Source organism: Triticum aestivum, chromosome 7A (assembly GCF_018294505.1).
Source record: "Triticum aestivum cultivar Chinese Spring chromosome 7A, IWGSC CS RefSeq v2.1, whole genome shotgun sequence".
NCBI classification, from domain to species: domain Eukaryota; kingdom Viridiplantae; phylum Streptophyta; class Magnoliopsida; order Poales; family Poaceae; genus Triticum; species Triticum aestivum.
This window is the reverse complement of record NC_057812.1, coordinates 19,155,743-19,169,315: the sequence shown is the minus strand read 5'-3', so window position 1 is coordinate 19,169,315 and position 13,573 is coordinate 19,155,743. Positions and strand designations below refer to the sequence as shown.

The 13,573-nt window shown below is 47.1% G+C and overlaps 1 pseudogene; it reads right to left on the bottom strand.

Annotated features, from left to right (window-relative positions):
• Positions 1-305: 305 nt before the first annotated feature.
• Positions 306-3,412, bottom strand: LOC123152836 (disease resistance protein RPM1-like; annotated as a pseudogene).
• Between the last annotated feature and the right edge of the window lie 10,161 nt (positions 3,413-13,573).

Here is a 13,573-nt window from a genome sequence, read left to right as displayed (position 1 = left end):
TTCAAGGAGCCATCTTCCAGCATTATAGGCAGTGGGGAATGCATGTTGGGTCTCTTCATGATTCATGAGTTGATTGATAATGCCATCTTCCAGACCAGGTTGAGAAAAAAGGGGCATACATAACGGCGACCAAGTGGTGATGGCGACATTCCACAAGAGCGGAGGTTTCTGCCAGAAATAATTGATAAGACAAAAACATTGCGGATAGAAAGAAACAGAGAGGGATGTTCGACCCGTACCAGAGAATCTGTACCGGGAGCAGTAGGAGCGGTTGCAATGTCGCTGAAGAAAGAAACGATCGATCATCAAGCATCGTCGTCGTACTCAGAAATGCAGGAGCAATAATCATCTTCAGAATCTTGGCTGCTACAAAAACAACAACAGGAGAGCAAGAGCATGTTCAGTTGTGCTAACTGTATATAGGACATCATCAGTTCAGTAGATTATTAGCTACTGCTACTGAACAAAACAGAAATTAGCTACTGACCTGTCGCTCCTCGTCGTCACGGCTACCGCCTGCGAGGAGGAGCTCTCTCGAGCTGCTGCTGGGTCGTCACGGAGAGATAATTCCTCCCCCTCCATCGCTTCGTCCGCTTGTACTGCAGTATTGGATCGTTGGACTACATCATCCAGGTCGTGGTGGTTCCCGTCCCTCTGCAGTCGCTGAGCGGGATGGTTGGGATGTGCGTCCACTTCACGTTGCAGCGCACCAAGCCTTGCCACTTTACCATACGAACCAAATGAAATCTCCTTGAGATTTGGAAGGTGTTTGATGCCAGTAATCCCCGAAGACAATCTGCAGTGACGGATTTCTATCTTTTCCAATAGGGGCGAGGTGCCCACCTCAAATGTCAACTCCGTCAGTTGCGTCAGGCCCGAAATAGCAAGTCTCCTGAGACCTAGGAATGTTTCTGCTCTAAAAAACAGTTTCTCCCCAACATAAGATTTCCAACCAAGATCAAGCAGCATGAGCTTAGGCAGTGCGCCCAGTGTTTTCATGCTTTCACCACCTTCTGTCAGATTGCTACACCATAAGCCAATCTTCACCAAATGTACCAGATCCCCAAACCAGATAGGCATCTCCTCAAGATCTCCATCCAAAGTCAGCTTCCTCAGGAGAGGGGGAGGGGAGGAAACAGACTGCAACCACTTAAGTGATGCATTGCTTCTCCCAGATATACCATCATCCACACGGAGACAAAGAGAGCGGAGGGAAGTGAGCTTCTCAAGGGATGTACAGAGTATTTTGCTCTTCTGCTTGCTTGCCCCTACTGTGACACTTAACTTTCTTAGCTTTATAAGCTCCCCGAGCTCTTTCACTGCTTTCCTGCTGGTCCGTTCAATATCCACAATCTCTAGTATCTCTAACTCCTTTAGGTTGCTGATCCCTTTGGGCACCCTCACACCATCAGAGCTGGTAAAACCACCAGTCCAGGCCATGTAAAAATCCATCATTAGGCGTCGACGCTCTTCCAGACTAACTAAAGGAGGAGTGAACAGAATAGGCATACAGAATGTGGACAAGAACCAGTTTGCAGGGTAAAGTAAGAATAAACTAGCATGTATACTATCTTTGCTGCAACGGAGGCTACGAAGGCTTTGTAGTTTAGTGATCTCAGTTGGTAGTGACGCGACTAAGCTCTCTCTTATGTCCAAAGTCTGCAAGCCTTGGAGTTTCCCTATGGTTCTTGGGATCTTGTAAATATCGGAAGAACAATCATAAGAAAACCCGATGTTGACATATTTCAAATGACGTAATGACCATACAATGTTGATATCTTTTTGTGTGATTTTAAATTGGGCGTCTTGTATATCGAAGACTCTAAGCATCCTAAAGTCAAGCGAACATAGTGAAGGGGACGGCTTCATTGGTCTCTCACCAAACAGAGTCAATGATCGGACATGGTTCCAATTCAAGCCTCTATTTGGGCTCCAACTGCCTTGGTATGCCACATGACGAAAGTTATCCACTGCTATGCCGGTTACACTATCTGATGTAGACCATGCAAAAATTTCATCTCTAGAAATAGAGATCATGACATCCCGAACAATATCATGAACTCGACAACTCTTGACAATTCCTTCTATGTTCACTCTTGATGGCTGAATCAAGCTTCGGTTGATTAGGTCATTGAAGTAACTAATCCCAACATCCTCAACACTCACCCCACTCCTGGCAATAATAAACCCCTCGGCTATCCATCTTTCCACCAGACGCCTCCTTTTGATTTCAAAATCCTCGGGAAATAACCTTAAATACAGAAAACATGACTTAAGATGAGAAGGCAAGTGGTTGTAACTCAGAGTAACCATCCTCTTCATTGCTTCAAGGCTCCGGTTTCTCTCTAGCTCCGAGGGGAGCTGGTTATAAATATTTTCCCACTCATCAACCACTCTAGTGGCAAGCATGCCTCCTATTGTGAGGATAGCTAGGGGTAACTGTCCAGACTTTTTGACTATCTTAGTAATTATTTTTCTCATGTTCCCATATTTTTTCATTTCTTCCTCACTTTTCCTAGTCTTCCTAAGTAGGAGACTAATGGCATCATTTGTTTCTAAGGGTTCATGGCGGTAGATAAGTGAGCTAGAAGATTCCAAAGTGCAGTTCTTAGCTAAGCCAAGATCTTGTGTTGTTACCACTATCCGGCTACCTTTGTTGTTACTTCTAGGAAAAACAACACTTTTCATCCAATTCCAATCATCTATGTTCCACAAATCATCAAGAACAACAAAATACCTCTTCTCAAGTAGCTCTTCTCTAAGATAGTTGGCGAGATTCACTTCGTTCACTACATTCCCTTCAAGTTGCTTCGTCAATGCTTCACTGCCAAAAAGGTTTTTGATCATAACTTTGAGGAACTCCATCCTGACAAATGACTGAGAGACAGTGATCCAAGCACAACACGAATAGCTTTTCATATTTTCATAAACCTTCATTGTAAGAGTAGTCTTACCCAAACCACCCATGCTGGCCGACGACACACACTACCTGAGCAGGGCTATTTATGGCTTGGACATCTATGAGATTTATCAACTCTTGTTTTGGCTTGGAGAACCCCACAAGTTCAGCTTCATCAATGTTGATGGCTGACTGGTTGCGAATATCTTCCATGCAAGAATCCCTTTCTTCAATGGCTTTAATGAGTTGGTTCTTCTCAATCAGGTTGTAGCGTATATTCCTTTTGCTGACTTCTTCAACTCTTGATTTCAGATCGCGAATTTGAATCGCAATTCGATGGCGATCTTTGAGTTTCATGAGCTTCCTCGACAAGCTTTGACTTGCCACATGCACCATGAATTCACCAAGGCAATCTTCAATATTGTACGAGACATCCCTTACTTGCTCTGCCCACACCTTGAGTAATATGTCTTTCTCCTTTATTGATTCAGCGGCCGCCAGGAAAGCCTGCATCATCGCTAGTTCGTCTTTGATGAACCTGATAGATAATGGTTTGAAAGAAAATTAATTACAACACGCATGTAATTGTTCCCACAGCCTATGTCATAAATGGAAAAAAATGCACCTCCATTAAGAGATTTCAAGCCTACCTTGAATACCTGGTGTCATTCTATATATATGATTTAAAACATTTTTTCTGTTTCAAGATTTAATATATCCAACGAGAGCAACAGAAAAGAAGGGTGCAAGAGGCTGTGTGAAGTGCATGGCCTGAACAGAAGTGCATGTGAACATACCAGATATCCTTGCGCACACCCATGAGGAGGCTCATCTCATCGGCGGCGGCGGAGGCGGCCTTGCTAATGGCGGCGCGCAGCATGGGCCTCGCCATGCTCAGCGCGGTCTCCGCCATTATCTCGGGCCTGCCGATATGAAACAAGTCAGTTGATCGAGCTCACACCTCACGGTCGCTAGCTCTGTGTGTGTGTGTGGACTATGACTTGGTGCTCTTTGTCTTGCCACTAACAGGGCATGTTTGCAGTGCTCTTATAGCGAAACCCCTGAGCTGGTGACAGCGTGCCCATGTGAGTATTCACAGATATGTATCGTCCGGAGTTTATATCAAACGGTAACATGCATGTATAGTTTAATTTAGCTGTTTAGCAAGCAGACACCTTTTGTCTTGTCCTCTAATCGAGCCGATTAATTATGGTTATAATTTCTTAAGGGAAACGTTGAACACCGGTGCGCCGGCTTAACTTTGCGCCGGTGCGCTGGCACACGCTCGCACATCACACGTAAAAAGCTGGCCACGTGCCTAGGTGGGCCTGAAGGACACGCCCATCCCTTATCTCTTCACACCGCACAACCATTCCCCTCGCAGTCTGTCTCTTTTCTCTTCTCCTCCGTTAAATTCCTCAACACCGCAGGACGAGCTCTTCCATGTCTCCGCTGAAGGTGCGGCCATCTGCTGCTGCTCCGGCCGGGAGACGCCGCGAGCCTGCGAGCCTGGGCCGGGCGTGGGAGCTATGTAGCTGGTTACCCCCTTCCCTGCCCACGCCGCAAGGGGGAGGCGCGTTAGTGCAAGGAAGACGATGAGGGCCCGCGACTGGGGAGCAGCCGGCCGGGGATGTTTCAACCGGCGGGGCTGGCAGAGAGTGGGGTGCGTGTCGTTATGATTTTTTGCTACAACCTTTGTCAGATTTTGCTACTACTGACACAAAATTTTGCTACAAGGATTTCATGGCGAAGCTGTAAGCACGGCGGCGGTGACGAAGTTTTGCTACATCGATTGCCGGATTTTGGTACGACTGACGATAATTTTTGCTACAAGTATTTCACGGCAAAGCTGCAACCACAACCGCGGTGACAAAGTTTTGCTACATCCATTGCCGGATTTTGCTACGACCGGCGATTTTTTTTGGTACAACCATGTTATTATTTTGTTGGAACCAAAGATAATCTTTGCTACATCCACCAATGGCGGTGTTTGTCCATGGCGGCAATGGCTTTCTTCTTCGATGGGATCGGCAAGCAATTTTTGATACAACCGACAAGCAATTTTGCTTCAACCAACATCTTTTTTTGCTGGAACCTTTGGATTTTTTTTGCTGGAGACTATGTTTTTTCAGAGATGCAAAGCAATTTTTGATACAACCGGAAATAAATATTGCTTCAACCAGTTTTTAATTTTGCTGGAACCAGCAATTCCAAAGCTGCAACAATTGAAGCTTTTTTTAGAGCCGTGACAGGTCACCGCGGCGAACTGCGACGGCCACCGCGGCGAGGCGCGCCGCAAGGTCGTCGGGGCTGCTCGAACGGCGGTCGGTGGGAGGGGGGAGGGCGGCGACCTGGTTAGCGAACTGGGGCGGCGACCAGTGCTCCAACCGGCGAGCGGCGACGGCGACGGCGACGGCGAGCGGCGATGGTGAAGGCGAGCGGCAACGGCGACGGCGAGGCATGCGGTTGCGGCAGCGCGGCGGTTAGTGTGAGCCGGCGGTGCTTCGTGGTCGCGCATCCATGACGGCCCCGGCGCTTCTCTCTGTGTGTGCTGGAGGAGAGGATAAGGTAAGAAAAAAGTAGAAGAGAAGCTACGATCGGACGGCCTCGTGCGGCTAGATCGGGCGGCTGGGGGTGGACCGGCCGAAACTTTCGGCCGGCGCACCGGCGGCCAGTGCTGGCCATTTCTTAAATTACGCGCGTCCACTCTTGCCGCAACGACCGATGCCATACATACATGGCTTGCGAGTTTCTGTCTTTCTGATGCCCAATGCCCATGCGACTATCAATGCACTCCAACGTGGACCCACAAACCTCCCGCATCTGTTTAGATCACGTCATTTTAGATCACGTCATTTAGACCGTGAAAGCCATCTAACACGGTCCAAACGCATTTTTTCCCTTAAACTGAATACAAACATGGAGAAGATTTACGGGAGTCCGAACCACTATCACACCCACTTCTGACCGTTCTGGTACGACAAAAAAAAAACCCTCCTGCCCGCGCTTCCTGCCCATCTCTAACTGTCTGTTTTCATGCCGCTGCAGAGCACATCGCTCCACATTGAAGGCGGCTCAGTGCGAACGCGACCTCCCACTATCTCCGCCACTGAAGCTGCGCACCGGCCGATACGCCGTCCACTGCATGCCCGGCTGAACACGCCTCCTTGTCGCATTTAAACGCCTCCATTAAACCCGCGTGAAAGCCGAGAAACCTACTACGGCCACATGTCCATTCGTGAGCGGGCCGACATTAAACGCAACACCGGGCAAACTCCTCCCGTCCGTCCTCTATTTAAACGAGGCCAGATGACGGGAAAGAATCGCACCACTTCGCCACTCCCCATCTCCTCCTTTCACCATTTTCTCGACTCTTTCACTGTCATCTGACGAGCAGGAAGAGCAGTTCTCCGGCTGGGTGGTCCGCCGAACCCGCCAGATACGAGCCACGCAGCTCGCTGCTCCACCTCCCTTGCCAAGCCCGATATAGCAAGTTACCACCCCAAGCCAGCGCGTGCTTCACCAACTCGCCGCTCCAGGCCAGCTCGTGGAGGGGCAAGTTACGCCAGCCCAACACAGGGGGAGCACGGCAGCACGGGCATCATCGCTGTCGTGGAAGACACCACCTCGTCCTGCGCCTTCCGTGCATGCGACCGCGTCATCCACCGTCAACACACGCGTAGCCGCGCCCTGTCGACAGAGAAAGATGTTGGGTGCATCGAGATCGATGAGTCGGTGGCCAGCGCGTCTGAGTCCACTGCCAACATCGAGGGAAAGTAGAACACTAGTAGAAAAAGGGTCATATGTGAAGCACAATAGTGCCGGGCACTAATGTGTACATTAGTGCCGGTTCGTGGCGGCAATCAATAGCACCGGTTCGTGGCGAACCTTTAGTACCAGTTCATGCCACGAACCGGTACTAAAGAGGCTGTGTCAGCCTGGGGTCAGGCTATGGCCCCACCATCACCATTTAGTGCCGGTTCGTACCACGAACCGGTACTAATGAGGTTATGGCAAGCTGTTTTTAGTCCCACCTCGCTCCCCTAACAAGCCTTTTACCACCTTAAATATGTTATTTCTTAAACTATCACAAGCACTTGGTCTTCATTGAATTCTATGTGTAGAATTTGTGGCCGCAATATGAGTCTTCATCGGTTTATAAATCGTTGATGACTCATATTGATAATTCAGATTGTACACACAAAGATCATTGATGATCAAAGTATTTTTGATGTTATAAGATCATATTGACAATTTAGACTGTAAAGAAATATAAGATCACGATCTAAATGCTCTTATATTTTTTGCGTTCAGTATGCACCATTCAAAGCGACGCCATCAACTTTCAACTGTTTATACCTTCATTTGCTATTTTTCATGCATTTAATGATTTGTTTTAAGAACTAAATGACCTGGAAATTGAAAAGCACTACAAATGAACTCTGAAAAAGTTGAAACTTGGCATGGTATCATCATTTCACCCACATATCATGTTCAAAAAAGTAGAGAGGGTTACGGCAAAAACTGGATGCACTTCGTTTACAAACTGGACAATCTCTTTCGAAGTATTCGGGTTTATGACGAAATTAAACTCATCTGTTACAAAGGCATTTTATTTTTTAAAATTTATTACAACTCCAGACTTTTTGTGCATTCAGTATGCACCATTCAACTGCTAGGCGGGAGGAGCTCTTAAGTACCGGTTCCAACTACTAGGCGGGAGGAGCTCTTTAGTACCGGTTCCAACTGCTAGGCGGGAGGAGCTCTTTAGTACCGGTTCATGGCGAACCTTTAGCACCGGTTCGTGCCACGAACTGGTACTAATGAGGTTGTGTCAGGTAAGGCTGGGGCCCCACGAGCACCTTTAGTACCGGTTCATGGATGAACCAGCACTACAGTTCTTAGTAAGCTGTTTTTAGTCCCACCTCACGAAAAGAGAGGGACTAGGAGCGGTTTATAAGCCTTGAGTGCAGAGACGATGAAGAAGAGGCTCAATGCTCATGTTGCTTAGATTCAAGCCTTCAGGAATATGGTAGACTGCACGGAGCTATGCGCAGTGCAGTTTACACTATTCCGAAAGGGTTGAAGCAAATTAACGAGCATTACACCTCTTTTTCATTTTTAATAACTTATTACAACTCTGGACTTCTTCTGTTATGGCAAAAACTAATTGCACGTCGGCATTTCTTTTTCTAAAACTTTGGTTATAACTCCAGACTTTGACCATCAAGTTTTGCAGAAAAGAAAAAATAGCAGAAAAGAAAAAAACTATAGCTGAAAAGAAAAAATTATATAAAAAACTACTCAGAAATAAATAGAAGAAAATAAATATAGCAGAAAAGAAAAAACTACTCAGAAATAAATAGAAGAAAAAATAAAGCAGAAAAGAAAAAAAATTATATTTGCTATTTTTCAATCATTTACAAAATGACCGTGAAATTGAAAATCACTACAAAATGAACTCTGAAAATGTTGAATTTTGGCAAACTAGATGAAAAACTACTCACAAATAAATAGAAGAAAATAAATATAACAGAAAAGAAAAAACTATACAAAAAACTACGCAGAAATAAATAGAAGAAAATAAAGCAGAAAAGAAAAAACTATAAAAAAATTGGGGCGCTGCCCTGTGGGCCTGCTAGGCCACGGGCGTGCAATTACAGGCCTTAAAGGCCCAGCAGACTCACAGGGCAGCGCGCAGAATTTAGGCCCAAAGGCCTGCTATATAGAGGAGTTCAAAGAGGTAGCCGCGGCTGGGTTTATAAACCAGTGCGGCTGCCCTTCGCCCGGCGAGGTGGGACTAAACTTTGGGGTGGCAGCGTGAGGCCTTTAGTACCGGTTGGTGGCTCCAACCGGTACTAAAGGGTGGTCTTTAGTCCCGGTTAGAGCCACCAACCGGTACTAAAGGCCTGCTCAAAGTTGGCCTGACCAAAGTTGGCCTTTAGTACCGGTTGGTGGCTCTAACCGGTACTAAAGGCCTCTCCTATATATACAACACTTACGAAAATTTCAGTTACATCTCCCCACTTCTTCATCTCCAACCTCTCGCGACGCCGCGCGCCGCTCGAGTCCCGTCGTCGCCGCCCGCCGCGCCCGTCGCCCATCGCCCGTCGCCCGCCGTCCGTCGTCGTCGCGGCGCGGTCCGGCCCGTACGTACTCTCTCGCTCTCGAGTACCCGCGCCGCGCGCGCACCCTGCCCGTACGTACGCCGGCGCCCCCGCTCGTACGTACGGGGCGGCGGCGTAAGAGGCCGCGCATTGCAGTGTATACGTATACGTACACAGACACACACATATATATACACATACACACACATATATACACACACATACACACACACGTACACACACACATACACACACACACATTTTTTTACTTATTTTCTGTTTTCCGTTTTCTGTTTTTTAGAAATTTTAATTAGATATTAATTAGCTAGGTATGTGAGATTTGAACTAGTTGAATAATTAATATAACTAATTTATTTTTAGTAAGAAAATTGTCGAACTAGTTTATTTAGGTATATGAGATTTGAACTAGTTGAATAATTAATATAACTAGTTTATTTTTAGTAAAAAAATTGTCAAACTAGTTTATTTAGGTATTTGAGATTTGAACTAGTTAGATTAATGTTAGATTAATGTCGCATGTTAGATGAATTAGATAGAAAAGTTTAATATATAGTAATGTCAATTGTTAGAGATGAATATAGTTAGATATATATTTGAATTGGCTAGATATTAATTAATGTTAGATAGTAATAAGTGTTTAATGTTTCACCTATATGAACATATAGGAAATGTCATCTGACGACGAAAAAGATTTCATTATGTGCGAACACTGTGAAGACCGGCGCGGCCTGTGCGACAGAAATTTCCTTGTTGATGGTAGGCGCTTCAGCATCAAGCTGAATGAGACATTCAAAGTGGATACAGTAAGTCACAACGGCAATTATTATTTGAATGGAAAACTTATGCTTCATTTGCTTCAACTTATAATTTTAAATTTTCACTATTCTACTAGCGCATCCCCTGCCATGCAAGAATTTTTGTCTTGGATAAGATAGGTTTTAGTGCTATAGATGATATGGAGGTAAAGAGAGTTTACTTGAAGATGGAGCATGGATATACTTTCAACGTCAAATTATATAATGGAGACACATACACCCATTTTGAATGCAAAACTTGGCAAGCACTATGCAAGGCTTATGCATTTGAGCCTGATATGGTTATCACCTTTGATATTCGTCCGAAAGATGATATTGAAGGTAATATAGACATTTGGGTCAATATGCAAACGCCTCTAGTTCTACTATTATGTGAGTTTTTCTCAACCATGCATGCATATGTTTCTGTCTTTGATACAGTTTATTCAAAAATAGTTGACAACTAATTTGTATTGTCAGCTTATTTCGGTTCAAGGAAACATGTCCGGCGCTTGGTAGACAGGACCTACTACTGCCCCGGGGCTCAACTAAACTGTGAGGAGATAAGTCATTATGTTTCATGGCTTAAGGATCTTAATACTGTCAAAAGGTCGCATTTCAATGGTTAGATTGCGACCAAGATTTCCTACATTGCACATGAGTGCATTCAGGATTTCTGAAAGCGAAGAATGCTTAATAGTGAAAGATTGGAGCAAAATTGTTAACGATCGCAGAGAAGTACTAGGAGGCAGCAAGGAGAAGCACAACCCAAGATTAGGAGACAGATTCATTTGCATGCTCCAGTATGATGAATCAGGAGAGCTATACATGTTCTATACTATTCTACCTGAGACGGAGCAGCAGGAGTAGCTAGTTCATGCTCTTAATTAGTACTTGCCCTCTCTCATGTCCGTATTGTCCTGAACTTCGATGTTGGTGATGATTATGTTGAACTCGATGATATCTTTGCTTCTGTTACAAAGTGAATGTTTCTTCTTTAAGCTAGCCAGTGTTGGTGATGATTAGAGAGCAAGTGGTAATGACTGATGATTAAATAGTGGTAATTAATGACGACTACGATGATTTTTAGCTAGCTAGAGTTTATTTATTTATTAATATGCGATGATGATGATGACGACGACGACTACAACTCATTATAACGTAAAACAATCCTAATTTAAATTGATAACACAAATTTAATTGAAAAATAAAAAATAAAACAAAAACCCACAAACATTTAGTACCGGTTGGTGTTACCAACCGGTACTAAAGGGCTCCCGGCCCCCGGAGCTGGCTCGTGCCACGTGGTTTCCTTTTAGCACCGGTTCGTACTGAGCCGGTACTAAAGGGGGGGGAGGCTTTAGTGCCCACACTTTAGTGCCGGTTACTAAACCGGCACTAAAGGGCCTTACGAACCGGTGCTATTGCCCGGTTCTGCACTAGTGGAACACGGGAGGCCGCCGCCGCTTGGGTTCCAAAAAGGCCACCTAGGCACCCGTCTGGGCTCCACGGAAGCACCCTTCCCCTCCAGCTGAAGCACCCTCTTTGCTACTCAGATGAGCGGCGCAGCCGGACATAGGAAAGACGCGGGGGGGGGGGGGGGGTAATATGCCTCCGGGACTCCAGGCAGCCTGGTTAGCGTGCCGCCGGACATGGCGAAAACAAAAGGTTCCGCCGCGGCCGGCCGTAGACTAGTGTAGTTTATTCGTGTCGTGGGACTGGAGCTCCGCGTGATACGTGCACATAGTTTTACCTTTTTATTTAAAATATGTCTAAAATGTAACCGTTTTTGTATGAAATCCGTCATGTTTATATGAAATCTGGCCATGTTTGCATGAATTTCATCCGGTTTGTTGAAAAAGAGTTTGATATTTGGCTAAAAAGAGTTTGAAATGTATGCGGCTAACGTTGGATAATGACCTCGTCAGTGTCCGCGGACTGGTTCCTCCTGTTCGCGGACGGATGCGGGAGAAAATTTAGTGGTGGTCGTTGAAGATGCCAAGGTACCACGATTGAGCTGCTCAGTTAGCACATAAAATTATAAGCATCTTACTCTAACAAATATCAAGTGGGTCACTAGATGACATCTCAACAAGCAATTATTACATGTACGGTGGGGGTTACTTAATTCGTAACAACCAGTCAATTTTATCGTTTAGCAGCTCAATTATTGCCATTGCCAGCAAGCTATAGCTAACATCATCATGATTATTACAGTCGGCCTGAATTTCTAAATGAAGATTCCACCAATACAGCCCGGGCGGGTCTTGTTGTTCAACCCACCGCATCTTAATTAGCAATGACTATAAGTGTGTTCTCTGCTAAGTCTTTATATTTTATATAGTCAAGCTTAAGCATTGCTAATACTAGTTAATTAACCATTGTAAGGAAAGGCAGAAGTTAGTGTTCATAATGTGTAGTATTTCAAAATGTCAGGAGTATCGATATTTAAGAGTTGGAGCAACTCTGACAGATGAGATTTGAGTGTCGTGCATACTTCTGCAACTGATGAGAATGTTTTGAAGTGTGGACTGTGATGCATTGCTCAAACCAAACCTCCAATAATTGGAGGGCACCAGCGCTCAACTTAATCATACATGATATACACAGTGGTGGGCAACGTTAGATGGTGTCTGAAGTCTGATTGGCCGCCTGTTCACGACTTGATCTCATTTGACTCGTCCGTTAACAAAACGCTGTAAAGAGTGGTTAAGACTTGGATCTATCTGCTTGGTGCTTGGCAAGTTCGTTCTTGTCTTACTCTCAAGTTGGAATTGATAAGTTTGTAAGCATAGTTAGACCTTGGATCCGTTTCGATCAATGGACGAATGGGGAAGACTTCACAGCACTGACGAAACATACAGCTTCATTCTTGTGTCTCTATGTAAAACTGTAAACTCTGAAAGTATACCAAGTGTGTACTGAACAGCTGGGCTCACCATGGCCTTAATGACAGCCGTTTTCCCTTTCCCAAGTAAATGTTCTTAGAAATCAACTTTATTCACCATGCAAGTTTGAATAGCCGAAGAAGCGTCTCGAAAGCCAAAGATATGAGTCTTGGAACAAGAAAGCTAGGGACTCTCGGGGGAGGCTCGCGCTAGGGTTCCCCCGCTCCCCTCCCGCCGTCGCCGCCCCTCCCGCCGCCGCCGGCCGTCGGCCCCGCCCCCCCCCCCCCCCCCCCGCCTCCGCCCCCTTCCGCCCTACCCCCCCTCCGTCTTGGCCGCCTCGCGCCGCCTCCCCGGGAGGTGGCCGGGGCGGAGCTCGCGCCCCTCGCCCGCGGGACCCCGCCCTCCCCATCTCCCCCCGCCGCCGTCGGCGGGCGCCCCCGGCGCTGGCCCGGGTGGTGCCGGCGGCGGCGGGCCTTCCAGTCTCCGCGCGCCCGTGCTCCCTTCCCGGGGTAGGGAGGCGGCGGCGGTGCAGCCCGGCTTGGTTGCGGTCCGGCGGCCCTGCGGTGGCGGCCGGCGGCCGGCGTGGTGACGGCGCCGCTCCTTGGCGGCGGGGCGGCGTGGTGGTGCCGGGTGGCCGTCGACGCGCCCCCGGCCCAGATCCGGGCACGTCGGGCCCCATCTGGGCCCCTGGGGGCCGGCCCCCCGGCATGGTCTCGTTGCCTGCGGCGCGGTGAGGAGGAGGAGCGGCTCGGACTTGGGGCGTCGGCGTCGATGGCGTGCCGGCAGCAGCGCGAAGGCGGGAGCTTTACGGGCCCACGAGGGCTCGGCCGGGCCGGTGGGCCTACAGGCCTGGTGTGCTCCTGC